Source organism: Rhinatrema bivittatum, chromosome 3 (genome assembly GCF_901001135.1).
Source record: "Rhinatrema bivittatum chromosome 3, aRhiBiv1.1, whole genome shotgun sequence".
NCBI classification, from domain to species: Eukaryota; Metazoa; Chordata; class Amphibia; order Gymnophiona; family Rhinatrematidae; genus Rhinatrema; species Rhinatrema bivittatum.
In genome coordinates, this window is record NC_042617.1 from 415,532,138 (window position 1) to 415,549,762 (window position 17,625).

The 17,625-nt window shown below is 40.3% G+C and overlaps 1 protein-coding gene across 2 annotated transcripts in view; it reads left to right on the top strand.

Moving 5' to 3' along the window:
- The first annotated feature begins 2,990 nt into the window (after positions 1–2,990).
- The window catches only part of KLHL31 (kelch like family member 31), a 43,064-nt gene continuing 28,429 nt past the window's right edge, over positions 2,991–17,625 (top strand). For both annotated transcript variants that reach the window (XM_029595711.1, XM_029595712.1), the window contains exon 1: positions 2,991–3,128. The gene's annotated coding sequence lies outside the window, so the exon portion shown is untranslated. The remainder of the gene's footprint in view (positions 3,129–17,625) is intronic.

Consider the following 17,625-nt stretch of genomic DNA (forward strand, 5'->3'; position numbering starts at 1 on the left):
TGACCTTAAAACCAGCAACTCTGTTAAACTGTTGTAGTTCAGCTTCCACATCTTGGAGTGAGGAAGTAGGATCTGACAAAGCAAAAAAATTATCATCCGCAAAGAAAGATAGTTTGCAAGTCATATCTCTAATCTGGAGACCTTTAATAACAGCAGAGGAACGTATCCCGGCTGCGAATGGGTCCAGAAACAGTGCGAATAGAAACGGAGACAGGGGACAACCTTATCTGGTGCCTCTTGTAATTGGGAACTCGAGCTCATAACTATCATTAACTTTAACCTTCGCTCTGGGAGAAGTGTACAACTGTCTTACCCATTGTATGAAAAATGGATCAAATTGCATCTTCTGAAGGGTTTGAAAAAGGAAAGACCAATGAATGAGGTCAAAGGCTTTTTCAGCATCTATAGACAGAAAGACTGAGGGCATATTTTCCCATTTCACCCACTATATTAAGTCTATAATTTTGCGGACATTGTCTGCAGCCATTCGTTGTGGAATCAAACTGACTTGATATGTATGAACCAGAAGTGGCAAAAATTGGTTCAAGCGAAGAACGAGAATACGCGCTAAGATTTTAAGGTACAGATTTATTAATGAGATAGGCCGATATGATCCACACAGCGTGAGATCCCTACCAGACTTAGCGATAACTGTGATCCTGGCAACGTTAGAGTGCGAATGGAGAGAACCCCCATCCCGGATAGAGTTGAAAAGCACAGTTAGGAGCACTGTCAATGACGGAGATAGCTGGCGGTAACATTCGCTAGTAAAGCCATCGAGATCTGGGGATTTATTGGATTTTAACAATTGTATCACTAAAGATACCTCCTAGTTGTTAGGCCGCTCTCTCCTGCTAGAAATTCTGGCAACGCTTTCAAAAAAGAAAATTGCTTCAAGTCCGTTAAGCACTTTCTTGAGGTCATTATGCAGTGGAATCGATCGCACAAATAGGGATTGTATCAGATTTAGAGCTGTTTAGCAGCAGGGTAAGGAGGGAGCTTCAGGCTCAAACGTTCATCTTGGAGCTCGGCAGAACAGCGCCCCCAAATTGTGCCACCATTTTGAGGCCTAGGATGACAGTATACTGGGATCCTGGATGCTTTCAGCATTAGAAGCGTAAGCTGTAGGTGTAACTGTCCAGCACCATGAAGCCAGCCGGGTGGGGGTGAGGGGGGTGTTTGAAGATACCTGGTTAAGTAGCTAGTTTTCTGGCCACACAAGGTCGAATACGTTTTGTTACATGTAGCTGGATAATTTTAGGCAAGTATATTCAATGGGACATTTATCCCAATGACTATCTGGGACAAGTTATCCAGCTACCTAGCTAGATAAATTGTCTGCCCACCAGCTTATTGAATATTACCCTTTTAGTTTCTTCTTGCATAGCTTTTTGCCATTGAATTGCATATTTTCTTCTTTTAGCCTCTTTATGGATATGTGATATGACAATTTCCCCTAGGGCTACTTGTGCTTATTCATCATGGTTTTGATCATCTCAATCATTTTCCTCAATTTCACTGTCAAATGATTACCATTCAATGTAATTTGGTATCCCATTCTTTTGATAAGTCTCTACTGTCTGATTCTCAGCTGATTGTTCGCTACCAAAAGCAACTTGCTGGGCAGACTGTATGGACTGTTTAGTCTTTAACTGCTGTCATTTACTATGTTACTATGTATGTTATTACTTTGAATTTGAAAAGTATTCCCATTTTCAACCTGTTCTATATTGATGTCATCTTGTTGTTCATGATCTACATTTAAAACACCAAATATACAAAGGAAAGGAGAAGGGAGAAACTGAATCACCACTTTATGGATCTTCTCCAAAATTTTAAATCTACATAATCTCAAAAAAAGAAAAGATTTGAGTAAATAAACTTTCAATGATATAAATTTTCTAATACATAAATCTACCTCGGTAAAAACTGGTATCAGAAATTTTATTGCTTATAGATTTTAATCTGCAGGCTCTTGATCGCAATGGGCTTCAACCAATGTGATATTGCCCAATGAATGTCGGTATATAAAAACAAACAAATAAATAAATAAACATCATTAACCAAGCATTCAATTCACGTCATGTAACTTTTCCCAAGTTAGGATCTACTTTTTAATAGTTCACAAAAAACTTTGTTTAGTTTATAAATCCAGCTCTTCTAGTCCCAACATTGCCAAAATTTCGGCATCCTATGATGCCCTACATCAAGGGAAATCTTGACTAAATTCCTCCAGTATATGACCTCTCCAGGCACAAACTTAATACACATGGGACATTGACTGAGAGTCAGAGAAATAATTTTATTTTTGTAATGTGTGATTTTTTTCTATTTTTGCTTCGAATCGGGTTTTTATGAGTTACAGTAAACTTATTATTTGAATACCATTTCAAGCTTCTTGTCTGCTCTTTCTGAACTGGAGAACCAGCCCACTGCAATCTACTGTAATGAATGCCCTTCTGAGAAAGGTCGAGTAGGCCTGGAGAGACTGTATACTGATTTCCACCTAGCATACACCTAGGAAGCTTGTCCTCCTCCCCACCGGAGGAACCCCAGCACCCCAGTAGCTGTGTGGTGCATGGAGAGAAGAGTTAGAGGTCCAGGACAGTGAGATTGGCCCTGAGGACTGTATGGCCCTTTTATTCTGGCACTAAACCAAAGAGAGGTTACAATTGTTTGACCATTCCTATCTGAATCCCTTTTGTTACACTCCACCACAGAACCCATGGCCTCAGAGGCAGGAAGAGGAGAGGAAAACATGTAATACTATGTATATTCTTATTTGAGTCTACCTTGGAAAATATGGTCCCTTGCGTCAGGGCGAAAAGTGTATCTGTCTCTACATTCTAACCAGGTCAGAACTTATGTTTCAGTTACTATGTCAGGGAGGAGAAATCCCCTCCCTTGAAGTGATGACGTGCGAGAGGAGGGGTCAGTATTAAGAAATCTTTCGCGCAAACTCCATCCTCTTTTATGAAGTGTGACAGCAAAGTGTCACTAAAGAACTCCCAATCTTGGCAGGTGGAGATTACTGTCTGTGTGTGTTTCTCATTCTGTCCTCAGACTGCTTCCCGGACAAGCTCGGCTCCAACCCGCTTACAGTGTGGATAGGCACTTCACAGAGGAGGGTAAGCTTTCAGGTCATTTACTTTTGAAAACAGGATGAAATTGTTGCTGCTTTTTGAAGCACTGTAAACTTCTTAAGTTATATTCCAGAATTCAAGAGGCATGCAGAGATGGGTTTTTTTCCCCTGTTGATATCAAAATGTCCCCTGTTTCTGGCAATGTGGCATTGCTAACAAATGCAAACAGCTAGGGATTGCAAACTGATCTTCTTTTCCTTGCAACTATGCAGATGAACTTCTAGCAAGACAAACTTAGGCCTAGTTTACTAAATCTTTTTTCCCATTCTGTAGTCTATGGGAAAAATGCTTATTAAATCAGGCCCTGAACTTGTTCTGAACGCTTCATAATGGTAATCATTCTTCCAAAATCATGAACATCAATCAAAAAACACAGCTGATTGAAAATGTTCATAAATTTATGAATTGTTTGTTAAAATTAAATAAAAAAGAAAAGGAGAATCAATTGTTTCAGAAAATAAATAGAATTATGCTCTATAGATTTCAGTGAAACAATGATGGTACTGCAAAGTACAGCAACAAGTCCAGCTTTTGCATTTGTCCGCGTTTTTCACTGCTCATCCCATTCAAAGGTAGCTATTTGAATTTTGACAAACTATACATGAAACCTGTTTAAAAAGTCAAGCTATCTTAAAATGGAAAGCTCTGTGTGTGCATTCAGTGTTGCTATTCCTGGAGCTGACTGTGAGTGGTTTCAACAGATGCAGCATTTGGAATGCAGAGCAGGGAGAGTTGGTAGAGAGGCAGCTGATCCCCCTTTGGCAGGATGACATTCTGGGAGCTCAGTTTATTCTGGTATGCAGTGACACTGATAGCTGAGGTACATGTGAAGCAACTCTGCACTCGGCATCTGCACTACTGGGACAAAAGCAGAACCAACTCAATGCCATTCCTTTCTAGAATTACACCTATAGAGGACAATTTTTCAAAGGCATTTACCCGGATAAATATGTTCTTATGGCCCAACTAAAAATTTCCCCACCTCAAATGCAGCTAAAATTACATATGGGATCCAAAATCTGCATACTTTTAGCTACACAAGAAGGAGGCGGCCCTGGGGGTGTGTTTAGATCTGGGGAGGAATACAGTGTGCACCCATTTGATTTTGCAATGTATAAGGGCTCTATTGCCCCCCCTCCCCCCACAAATAACAGGTATAAACTATACAGACATCTTTAATGCATGTACTTTGCACCGGCAGTGTGTGTGTGTGTGTGTTAAAAGTGCAGCAGAGTTGGCAAATGCTTAATTTATTTAAAAATCATCTCCATGATGTGTTGTTAGCTGGAGCACTCTTGGTAAGACTCCATATTTTTTTATGGTGAACAGTTTTAGTAGCTTAGAGGTTTACTAGAAGATTTAACTTTTCCAAATATATAAAACATAAGGGCATATTTCTTAGGGGGGCGTCTAGGAATTGTATTATAGTATGTTTCTTAAATAATGAGGAAGCAGGAACAGCTAAGAGGGAGGTAATGGCTCCAGGATTTGCAAAGCAATACGAGGTCTTTCATCTACAAGTGACCAAAACATCCAATTCAGCTGGGTGAATGCCATTTTTTGGCCATTCAGTGGCTTTTTGTTTGTGGAAGCAGTTGAGGAGGTTTTAGGGACAATCTCAATGGACAATTTTCTGTATAACAGAACCTCACCTCACAACAGATGTTAATTGCCACACTTCCTGGTATCCTCACAGCAGCAGTCAAAGATTAGATTGCTGATAGGTGGTACAGAAATGAAAGCAGATAAATAAATAAATAAAGCCTGAGAAGGATTCAAGTTTATATTTTTCCATGTAGTGCAAGACCAGGGAGAAGCTGGCAAATCAGAAAAGCGTTTTGTTCTTTTGTTGTGTACCTATCCTGTGGATGCACGGAGTCTCAAGTGTTGTAAATTTAACCTTCGCAAACACTGAAAATTCACAAAAAAAATGTTATTTTAAAAATATAGATAAATCACCACTACCAAAAGCAATTATCCCAATGTCCCAACTCAAAATGCATTCACAGTATTCATTAGTCACCAGTTTTTGTTTTATAATAAAATTATAAATACTGATCAAAGATCATGATCTAAAAATGAGATGGCTGCTTAAGCATGGAGGAATGCTAGTGACTGAGAAACTTGGTGATAACATCAACGTGTACGTCTGCCCTGAAGCAGTGGAAATAAGAGCAAAACATGGCCTTGGCGTTGCACAGAGAAGTCATTTCATCTAACCACTGGTGGATTTAAAATACATTTTTGGACTGGTCAGACTGAGGTTCGAGGCTTGTAAAAAGTGGATCTGTACAATTGTAGCATCATACTGGTTAAAAGTGGAGTTATGTGGTGAAACAGAAAACTGTTCAATTGATTTTATAATATTTTTGAATAGCTAATTAAAGCAATAAGAAAGGTGAAAGTATTTGTTTTATTATTATTATTTTTTACCAGTGACAGCAATGAAATATAGGCACATGAAGCACCAAGAGATAAAATAGAGATCCTGGTGTGAGTGCTGTCTGAGGTTTTCCTTTCATTATTAGTGATGCAGGTGAATAAAGTCATAATCAATATAAATGTGACATATAAATATGAAGGAGCCCATACAGTAAATATATATTAAAAAATATATATATAAGGTAAATATATGCATGAAAAAATGTATAGAAAACAAAAGTGACAAATTTCATAAACATATTACTGTAGAAGAGAGATTTCACAATGTTAAATGTCTGCCCCAGTGTATTTATGTTTTTAATATGCATAGATACTCTTCTTCTGTTATGAAAGTGGTTTAAATTTGTAAAATGAAAATGGATCACAAGGATTATTGCCCAGGGTGGCCTGACCCCAACTAGTAATATTTGGGTGAGTTTTCATTTTTAGATCATAATCATCGATCAGTATTTTTCAAACCAAAAAATTGATCCTGAAAAAAAAAAGAATCAAAGTTCTCTGTTGAACTAAGGATTTAAGGTTTTTGGGGATCCATCTTTAATTCACAAAAGATTGATGAAGAATCATGACTCATGAAAGGAAAAATAATTTTAAAAAACCCCAAAAAACTAGAACTGGCCTTTATAGATCACAATACTCACAATCCATACCACCTGTCCTGTTACTGGCTCTGTCCCCTTTATCATGTTATCTGCAACAGAAATCTGTCACTGGGGGTGGGGCACCCCTGGGCATGTCATCGCTGAAGGGATGACATAAACGGGGATCACCCTTTTGGGGTGCTCCTTCGGGAACAACCCAGGGGAGTCAAGATTGTTATTCAGAATGTGATGAGGTATGCATCCTTTGTTTTTGGAGTGAGGGGCCTTGATTTGCTGATGTTTTGTTAGTTTACTATATTCTGCTTTGTTTATTAGCTGGGCAAGTGTGGAATGGAGTTTTCTGAATGTCTTTATTTTTATTTAGGAACTGTAGAAGGACTTTTTGAGACTAGGAGACCGGGCATCTGAATGGCAGATGAAATGTAATGTCGACAAGTGCAAACTGATACACATAGCGAACAATAATCCCAACTCCAGGTACACAGTGCAGGGTTCCTTATTAGGAATCACCACCCAGGCAAAGAACGTTGTAGATAATACATTGAAACTCCAAACTCAGTGTGCAGCAGCAACTAAAAAACAAACTGAATATTAGCACCTCTTTAGAATGGAATATAGAAAGAACCATAGAATGTCGTAATGCCTCTGCATCTGCACCTTCAATATTGTGTGCATTTCTGGTCAACCCATCTCAAAAACGTTATAGCAGAACTAGAAACGGTGCAGAGGAGGGTGACCAAAATGATAAAGGGGATAGAAGAAAGGCTTAACAGATTGGGGTTCTTCAGCTTGGAAAAAAAGATGACTGATAGGGGATCTGAGAAGTTTATAAAATCATGAGTGGAGTGGAAATGGTAAATAGAGGAAGGTTATTTACTTTTCAAATAATACTAAAACAAGGGGACACTCCATGAAACTACAACCGGCAGATTTGAAACAAAATATATAACTTCCTGGCAGGGCACATAAAGTGATGAAGTGTCTGGTGCTTGTTTTTGAGCTAAGCAACCATCTCTGTGGGTTCAGAATTCAAAAGTGGTCAAACAGATGGTGTAATGGACCTGGCCCAGAGGCGAGGGCTGTATAGCTCATGCTGGATAGGGAACTAAAAACCAAAACACTTCTTTCCCTTCTGTGACCCTTCTGATTGCACCACATTAAAGCCAAAGCAGATAATTTTCAAAGGAGTTACACACTTAAATGTAACATATTATCACAGCAATTTTCAAAAGCCACTTAACACGCTTAAGGTGAACTTACACATGTAAAACATATTGACAATTGAATGATAAATATTGGAGCAATTTTCAAAAGCCCACATACACATGTAAAGTGCATTTACACATGTAAAACCCAGTTTAAAGCATGCAAATCCTTTTGAAAATGACCCCCATAGTCTTCAACCACAAGCTTCTGCTATTGATAGATGCCTTTCACACATTCACCCCTTGGGATAAATGAGGGTTTCACTCCAAAGACATCCTCAAACAAACACAACTTTTATAGTCCAGTCTGGGGTTTCCAGCAGTCAGAGATAAAACTGAGTTCTCAGGGTTCTTAGGGCATTGATTTAGCAGCCACAGTAGTAATAACAACAAAACACTTCTTTCATTCTTCACTTTGATAGAAAAAAGTACCCAAAATATTCCTCACTATTCCTCACCTCAGAAGAAATTCAGTACTCTCATCATTCCACAGAATTACATAGTCACAGTCCCATCAATACAATTCACACGGCTTTCTCGCTCCATAAGCCGCCCAGATTGCCTCTAGGTTCTACCTAAAAGCCCAGGGCAGTTTCAGTGTCCTCCGATACCTTGGCTTTGCTGGACTGAGTAGACCAGCTGTCCTTCTGGAGCTGTGAAGCTACCCACTCCACTCTCTGCTTCTGAAACCCACCAACCTCACAGTTCCCATGCTGACCATCGCCTTATATTGATCCAAGGAAATTCTCCTTTCTGGCTTCCAACACAACATCCCTTAAAGATATATACAATCTGCTCAATAAACCTCTGTCGCAATACACATCACCATAACCTAAGGTTAGAGATTAAGTGACATCTTCCCCAGAACTTCTCCAAGGCGAATCTCTTGTGACCCAGGTGCTCATTTAGGGGCCCAGTCAAACAGAAAATATTTTTTCTCTCAGTGAACAATTAACCTGTGGAATCAGCTGCTAGAGGGCATGTTCAAGGTGACTAGCATAGTGAGGTTTAAAGTGTTTGGACAAGTTCTGGAAAGAAAGGTCCATAAACAATTATTAGCCAGGTAGACTTGGGAAAGCCATTGCTTATCCATGGAGGGAGCAACAAGAAATAAATCTACTTTTTGGGATCTGCCATGTACTTGTGGTCCAAACTGGCCACCTTCAGAGACAGGATGAGATTTGTGATATAAACCACTTAAAGTTCATATTTGTGAAGTAAGGTGGTATAAAAGTGTCAAATGTAATATGATGAAACATTGTTTTGTATCTCTTTCTAAACAAAAATATTTATTGCTCACAAACTTTAGGAATGCCTCCTCATTCACCTACTCTCATGAACAGTAATGGGTCACCAGAGAATTAGATTAGGGGTATGTGATGTACTTGGGTTTCAGTACATATATTTTGATATTGTTAGACATAGGAGGCTAGTAAATAAACTGAGATGCTTAGGGATGGACACCAAGATAATTGACTAGTATAGAAACTGGTTGAATGATAAACAACAGAAAGTAGAGATAAATGGGATTCACTCCAAGGAAAGAGGGATTATGAGTGGAATGCTTGAAGAGTGGTCAAAGATCTGGTAGCTGAGATTCAGTGCCAAGAAGCGCAGAGTCATGCATTTGGAATGCAGTAATCCAAAAGAGCTGAGTGGGATGGAGGCGAAAGACTAATGTGCATGGACCAGGAGAGGGACCTTGGGGTAATACTATCTGGCGATCTGAAGGCAGCAAAGTAATGTGACAAGTCAATAGCTAAAGCCAGAAGGATGTTGGGCTGCACAGAGAGAGAGATAACCAGTAAGGCAATGTCCTTATTCAGGTCCTTGGTGAGGCTTCAACAGGAGTACTATGTTCAGTCCTGGAGACCGTTTCTCCAGACATAAGATGAAGGCGGTCCAAAGAAAGGTGATTAAAATGATGTAGGGTCTGTATCGGAGGAGATATGAGGCAAGGATCTAAATATATATATCCTGAAAGAGAGGAGACACAAGAGAGATATAATACAGACCTTCAGATACAGTACCTAAAAGGTTTTAATGATGCACGAATTTCAAATATTTTCTGTTGGAAAGGAAACTATAGAACTAGGGGTCATGAAATGAAACACCAAGGAAGACAACTCAGAACCAACATCAGGAAATATTTCTTCCTGGAAAGGGTGGTGGATGCTCTCCCAGAAGAGGTGGTGAGGACGAAGACAGTAAATGAATTTAAAAGTGTATGTGATAAGCACTGCAGATCCCTAGAGGCTAGAGGTTGAAAATGAAGAAAAGGGTGCATGGGGGAAAGCCTGCACAGAGTGGTAGTTACTATCTTTAACAAAATGCATGGGGGTTACTATCCCTAACAGTAAGTAGGCTTGGGAGTAACCTGCATGGAGCAGCAGTTACTACATAAGCAGCTTGCTGGGCAGACTGGATAGACCATTTGGTCTTTATCTGCCTTCATTGCTATATTACTATGAATGCCTCTGAGATCAGTCCCAGAGATAGCTCTACTCAACATTTTCATGAATGATAATCAGAGGATTTGTCTGTTTGCCAAAGACACTAAGATCTGCAAAAGAGTAGACAGTCCTAAAGGAGCAGACAACATGAGGAAAAATCTAAAAAAAAAAGCTTGAAGAGTAGTCAAATGTTTGATAGCTAAGATTCAATGCATAAAAAATTAGTCATGCATTTGGGCTGTTAAAATCGAAGAGAGTAATATGTGATTTGAGCTATGACACTGATCTGCAACAAGCAGGAGCGAGACCTAGATGGGGGGGTGGAGGGTAACAGAAGCAGTTCAGAGAAAGGTTACCAAACTGATACAGGGTATGCACCAAAAGTCCTACATAATGAAACTTAGAAGCCTAAATATTAACGCTAGTGGACAGGAGAGAAAGGGGGGGGGGGGGGGGGGAATATGACCGAAGCATTCAGAAGATGATTTTTATATAGCCTGCCTAGTTGCAAACTACATGGGCAGTTTTAACGCATGTACTTTACCTGTATTCTCAAAGGGAGGGTGCATGTGTGGTTTCTTTTTGAAAATGTGAGTAGTGAATGTGAATAGTGGAGTGCCCCAGGGATCTGTACTAGGAATACTGCTTTTTAATATATTTATAAATGACCTGGAAATGGGAACAACAAGTGAAGTGATCAAATTTGCCAATGACACAAAATTATTCAAAGTTGTTAAAACACAAGAGGATTGTGAGAAATTGCAAGAGGACATTGCAAAACTGGGAGACTGGGCGTACAAATAGCAAATGAAATTTAATGTGGACAATTGCAAACTGATGCACTTAGGGAAGAGTAACCCAAATTATAGCTACACAATGCAAGGTTCCACATTAGGAGTCACCACTCAGGAAAAGGATCTAGGTATCATCGTTGATAATATGTTGAAATCATCTGTTCAGTGTGCAGCAGCAGCCAGGAAAGCAAATAGAGTGCTAGGGATTATTAGAAAAGGAATGGAGAATAAAACAGAGAATATCATAATGCCTCTATGTCGCTCCATGGTGCAACCTCAACCTGAGTATTGTGTGCAGTTCTAATCATCACATCTCAAAAAGGTTATAGCAAAATTAGAAAAGAGTGACCAAAATGATAAAGGTGTTGGAACAATTCCCCTATGAAGAAAGGCTAAAGAGGTTAGGATTATTCACCTTGGAGAAGAGACTGTTCAGGGGAGATAGGATAGAGGTTTATAAAATAATGAGTGGAGTGGAATGAGTAAACATTAATATGTTGTTTACTCTTTGAAATAGTACAAAGACTAGGGGACACACAATGAAGTTACTAGGTAATACATTTAAAACGAATAAGAGAAAATATTTTTTACTCAACGCATAATTAAACTCTGGAATTTGTTGTCAGAGGATGTGGTGAAAGCTAGTAGTGTAGCTGCATATAAAAACAGCTTGGACAAGTTCCTGGAAGAAAAGTCCATAAACCATTATTAAGGTGGAGTTGCAGATATCCACTGCTTATTCTTGGTATAAGCAACCTGGAATCTATCTACTCCTTGGGATCCTGCCAAGTACTTGTGACCTGGATTGGCCACCTTTGGAAACAGAATACTGAGCTTGATGGACCCTTGGTCTGGCCCAGTATGGCAAATCTTATTATGTTCTTATTGTCCCACACCCTGGAAGGAATGAGTAGAGGTCCCATCAGCTGTGTGGGTTGAAGGTGAACGCTGTTGCTGCTTGTGCATTCTGGAGGGGGAGAAGAATGAGCATGTGTGTAGAGAGAGTGTGTGTTTGTGTGAGAATTTGTGAATAAGCGAGAGTGAGTGTGTGTGGGTGAGAATGAATGTGTTATAGAGTGGGTGTACATGAGAAAGAGTGGACAAAGTTTTTGTGCAGTACCCTCTCTCCACTAATCCAGGCCAATCTCAGGGTGACTGAAAATCAAAAGCTCCCAGGTATAGAGAGCAGGGAATTTTTTTTATCCTTATTATTTTATTTATTTATTAGATTTTATTTGTATCTGTTGTTTTTGTGAACTGTTTATAATTTCTAAAGGGATTTAATTATAGAATGTTATTCTGTTTATCAGCTGTTTTGAAATATTTATTCTTTTTATTAGTATATTTTTACTAATATGATTGATATTTTATATTTCTTGATTTTAACGTTTGATGTTTTATGAGGAATGGTGATGTTTCTGTTTTTCCATTGTTGCATAGTCTAGCCTTTTGCGGTTTCCAGTTCAGTTTTTGTCTGCATGTTTGTGTTTATACTTTATGATCACTTTATTCTATATTTATTTATTTATTTATTTATTTAATTCTTTTTAATATACTGATGCTCAAGACCATGTCTTATGTGAATTTTGGTGGGCATCTGTCTATGCTCTGGTGTGTGACAGAGGTGAGGTATTCTGCTACCTTCTAGTTTCTGTGTTGGGTCCTATAGCAAATTAGATTGTTCTGTTTTCTTAATAGGAGGTGTATTAGTATCTTAGGGCCTAGTATAATATTTGCAGTGTTGCATTTTCATGGATAGGGTACTTACTATTTGCATGCTGGCAGTTAGTGCTATTTTGTATGGGAGGTTTATTATATTGTAACTGTAGTTCAGTTTATTCATGCCTTTCTGATGGCCAAACCCAAAACCAATGTATTTTACAATAGGCCTAATATTATATAGGTTCCAAATGTATTTTTTGCAGGATTTCCTCGTTGGCACCACAGCGGTGCATATAAATATAATAATATACATGTTATAAGTGATATTTTAATCTTAGAAGAATGTAGTTTTAATGTCCTTTTTCACGTAAAATGTATTTTAAATGCGTAATTTTTAATTGTGTGTGGTGAAGGCTGGGGGAGGGCACAAAGCTGTAATGTTTGCCTAAGACACCAAGTACCTTTGAACTGTCTCTGAGAGAGTCCACCACACCCAGATCCTTATCCGGGGCGGATTGTGGGAAAATAGTGGCCCGGGGGATTTTTCTCCATACTGGCCCATGGGTACCCAATTACACATACAATTTGGTGAGTCACCAAATACAGAATAAAGGGACCATAAAATATATACAGAAATGCACAGACAAACTGAACTGGAAATCACAACAAGTTAGACTGTATGTAATGCAGCAATGGAAAAACAGAAAATACCATCATTCCTCATAAAACATCAAACAATAAAATCAAGAACTATAAAACATCATTATAGGAAAATCATACTAAAAATATATATTTCAAAACTGCTGATGAATAGAACCTCCAGTAATTTAACTCAGGGAAATTTTCAAAAATTTGTATATAACACCAATAAAATATTTCAAAAAGAGCACACATCAAATAATATTCAATAATTAAAACTAATAAGGATTTTAAAAAGCCCCTGCTGTCCCCTTCTGTGGGAACTCTTGATTTCCAGTCACCCTGACATTGTCGAGGATTAGGAGGTTATCCTCTCTCTCTCTCACACATACTCACATGTCCATTCTCTCTCACACATACACTGTCACATACATACACATTCATGCTCTTATATCCACCATAACCTCTCGCTCTCACAGACACTGACACACTCTCAGGCTCTAAGACACTCTCTCCCCCTCCACACACAAACTTTTACTCCCTTGGGTTTTCTCATACACACTCATGCTCTCACACTCACTGGCTCCCTCACATACACACACACACTGACCCCCAGGCAGGCTCCCATTCATTTTCACACCACTCCCTCCCCATCCCCCAGGCATGCACACATTCATTCTCACACACACAGACCCCCAGGCAGGCACCTATGCATTCACACACATATGCCCCCAGGCAGAGTCCCTTTCATACACATGCACACACTAAAGGCAGACCCCCTCCCCCCTCTCTTTTGCCACCAACCTCGGAGCCTCTCTCATTCCTCCGCTGCCACTGTCACTGCTGCCGCATGGCTATTGGGGAGGTGCTGATTGCTGCTACTGACACTGAAGCCCATTCTGCTGCCTCCTCTGTGCAGGCCCCGTGGGCTTCCACTTCCTCCATGCTGATCTCGTACATCGTGAGATCCGCATAGAGAAAGTGCTATTCTTGCACATTCCCAAAGATTACATGTGCCAATCACTAAAAAGTAATTTATTTTTTTTTACCTTTGCTGTCTGATCTTAGTTTTCTAATTGGTTGGTCACAAGCTTTTTTTTTTCCCACCTTCCCTTTCTTATTTTTTTTTGCCAATTCCTTTTATATTGTCTTTTTTTCTGTTACTTTTCTCTCCATCTTCTTCCCTCAAACACACAGTCAGGTTCTCATTCTCATATGCATTTCTCTCTCTCTCACACACACACAGTCTCTCACTGGCACATGCTGTCTGACTCTCACACACACAGGCTCTCTCTCTCTCCCACATGCTGTCTTGCTCAAGCACAGGCTCTCACTGTCACATGCTGTCTCTCATACAATCATTCATACACACAGGCTCTCACTGTCACATGCTCTCTCTCTCACACACACAAAGGCTCTCACATGCTGTCTCTATAAACATTCAGGTCCTCACTCTCACACACAATCTCTCAACTCATCTCATACATGCACACATACACACTCTACAGACCCTCAGCCTCTCTCTCACCTCTGGGCCTCCTCTTCGCGGGTCGCTGCAGGATGGGCTCTGCGGCGGCCCTGCTCTTCTCGGGCCGTGGCGGCCCTGCTCCCAGGCCTCTTCCTCTTCTCGGGCCGCTGCGACTTGGGATTCGCGGCGGCCCGTAAGTGCTGCTCCTCTTCTGCATGCGCTGATGCTCCTCCTCCTTCCTTCCTGCCCACGCGGCTCCAGCAACGTTTACTTCTGGGGCCATACAGGCAGGAAGGAGGAGGAGCATCAGCACGTTTAAACACGATCTTTTTCTTCGGGCCGTGGTGAGGCTCACGTCACCACGGCCCTGCCGATCTGCCTGTCGCAGCGCCGCATGAGCCTCCCTGCGCCCGGGGGCATTGGCTCCCCTCGGGATACCACTGCTCGCAGCGCCTCAAGCCCAGGCCTAGTGATTCCACTGGCCCTGCCCACAGGTTTCTCTTCGGGTCGCAGCCCCAGCAGACCCTTTTCTTGTGTTTGGCCGGGAAGTTAAAAAAAAAAAAATTCACGTGATGGGAGCGACCGGCCCACCGGGGGATGCCCGATCCCCCGATAGGCCAATCCGCTCCTGTCCTTATCCTTCAACTTCTTCCCACTTCCTCCGGGGTCAAATGCTGAGGTAAGATGGGAGGCAGGTGGTAGGGTTCCCGTGAATGTGGCAGGGTTGTCAGCTTCCTAGAAATATTATCATCGACATTGTATCTTCTCTGGGAGCCCTGGACCCTGTCTCCCCCTTCTCTAACATTTCAGTTCAACGAAAGGGCCAGGCTCCAAAGGGGAACCTTCCTTGGCTGTTCTGTCTCTACCATTTCACCCTGACCCACCACCAATTTATCCAGACCTCCTACCCAAAAAGGCAAGTGCAGTTTCACTTCCACAGCTTAATTAGCAGGTGAAAAAACATGCGGACAGAGTCGGTAATGAATGTATGTACACTGCTTACAAATACTATCTTATGCACAAACGCCTGAACCCCCATCCTGGAACGCCTCTAAACTCCCCACTTTTTTCCCTTTCACTTTTATGCAGGACACTGAAAGCACGGGCATGCTTTGGCTGCTTGTAAAATACTACTTATACGTGTGCATGCTACTTACACATGTAATTTCCAATTTTACACGTGTAGCCCCTGTCCCGATCTGGTCCCAAGGTAGATCTCCTGATCTCTTGGGTTTCCCATACAGGGGGGGGGAACACTGAACTCTTCAAGGCCCTTAGGGAGTTTCCTTGGTCTTTTGAGTGGGCACTTACAGCTAGCTGGACAAAGTGTAAGCTCCTTGGGGTGGGCATCTACAGATAAACAGTATACCAAAGCTGGGATGCACAGCACAGGTGTACGGTTCAGCATAAGTGCACGCCCCCAAGAGCTTACCCTGGAAATTAAACTCCTGGGTCTGCAGTGACGTAAATTCACATTTCTGGTGGCCAAAGTTATTATATTGCTGTGCCCAGTGTGGTAGAAGCAGCTAGACACTACCACACTGGGCACAGCAATAGTACAATATAGTCACCAGAAGCGTGAGTTAAGTTTTACTCCTGTTCTGACCCAGGAGTTAAATTTCCAGTGCTAAGAAAATATGCTTTAAGCTGTCTGTTCTTTAACGCCCCTCCCTGCATTGCTGGGGAATTGCTAATGCCTTCTTTTACATGAGAGTTTCATGAACCTGCACTAACTTTAGTGCTGTTTTTTAATCCCGGTTTAACGTGCATATTTTAGGAGTTAAAACACGTGTTAAATTCCAGTTGACTTACCACAAAAAATGCATGCTAAAATAGGAGTAAAAACCTTTGCTAGTGTTATCACGTCTTATTACATTGGCCCCAATATTAATTCAATTACCTTTTCAGGCGACCTGCTATACCTGAAAAAGGGAGATGATGTCCTAAGATGATTTTTCATTTTTGGTAACAAATTTGAGTGGTTTTTTACCTCCACAGGTGACTAACCATGGTCTTGGGATGTGTTGTGAATTTGTAAATCAGAAAGCTGATGAAGGTATTAAAGGGGTATATTTTCTGTAACTCAAAGATTGTATAAGTGTTTAATAAAGTTTGCATTATCTCCACCTATAATATTTTACAGGGGAAATGAAATTGATATCTTTTACCTATCCTTACTAGGATAATAATACATTATACCAACATCTTTTTAAGGGACAGGATTCAAGTTCAGTGAAGTCATGGTCCCTACTTTTTAGAAGAGTCTGTTTTTCTCTCCTACAATGCAGAGAACCATTAGCCATATTCACAATCTTTATTTGGTACTCTTTCCCAATGTCATTACTATGTTTTCTTTGTCCATGTCCTGGAGGTTCTGCAGAACTCTGGACAATTTTCCAATTTTTTCCCTAAAATCCGTTCTTTGGCTAAGAAAATTATGTTGAGTGTATATTATGTAATAAATGAATGTCTATTATTATTTCAAATGTCTAAAAATAGAATTCCACCTTTGGTGTTTTGACAGTGCAACATGTAGGGTGTACACTTCTATATGAAGGTAGCCTTTGTGTATAAATCCTATGGGAGAAAAAGTAGGCTGTCATATTTATATATCTTGCTCAGCAACATGCTAATGGGATCTATGTAAATATTATCTAGGGACTCCATTTAAGGTAATCCTTAGATGAATTCTTCTAAATAGGATACTGATTATATGTTTTAATATTTATGTGGCTATAGATACTAACTGTGTATTAATTTTCAGGGATGGAGTTGTAGTCTAAGAAATACAGAGCCTATGCCAAGCAGAGAGTCTGTAATGATCTGATCAACCATTGCAGAAATAGGAATATTTTGGATCCCCCTCTACTCTCCATATTGTATTGTATACTGCAATGCAATAAGTTTACAGAAAAAAAGTGTTTACATAGTGGTTCTCAAATATTTTCTTTTCTCAGCCTTCACCGTAGGTTAAAATGAGGAAAATTCCTTCCATGGGAGGCTCCAGGGTATAGAACATCCCCTTGAGTCGTACAGCATAAGTTGCCCCCCACTGGAAGAATATTGATTCAAGAGTTATACTGAGTTGGTCAGTGCTTGGCAGCATCTGAAGATGGTCCCTTGCCTTCTACAGAGAGAATGCCCTGACATAGGGGGTTTCATAAAAAATACCCTGTGCATCCTAGCACCTATCTATTCTTTCTATATTATGCTGAAT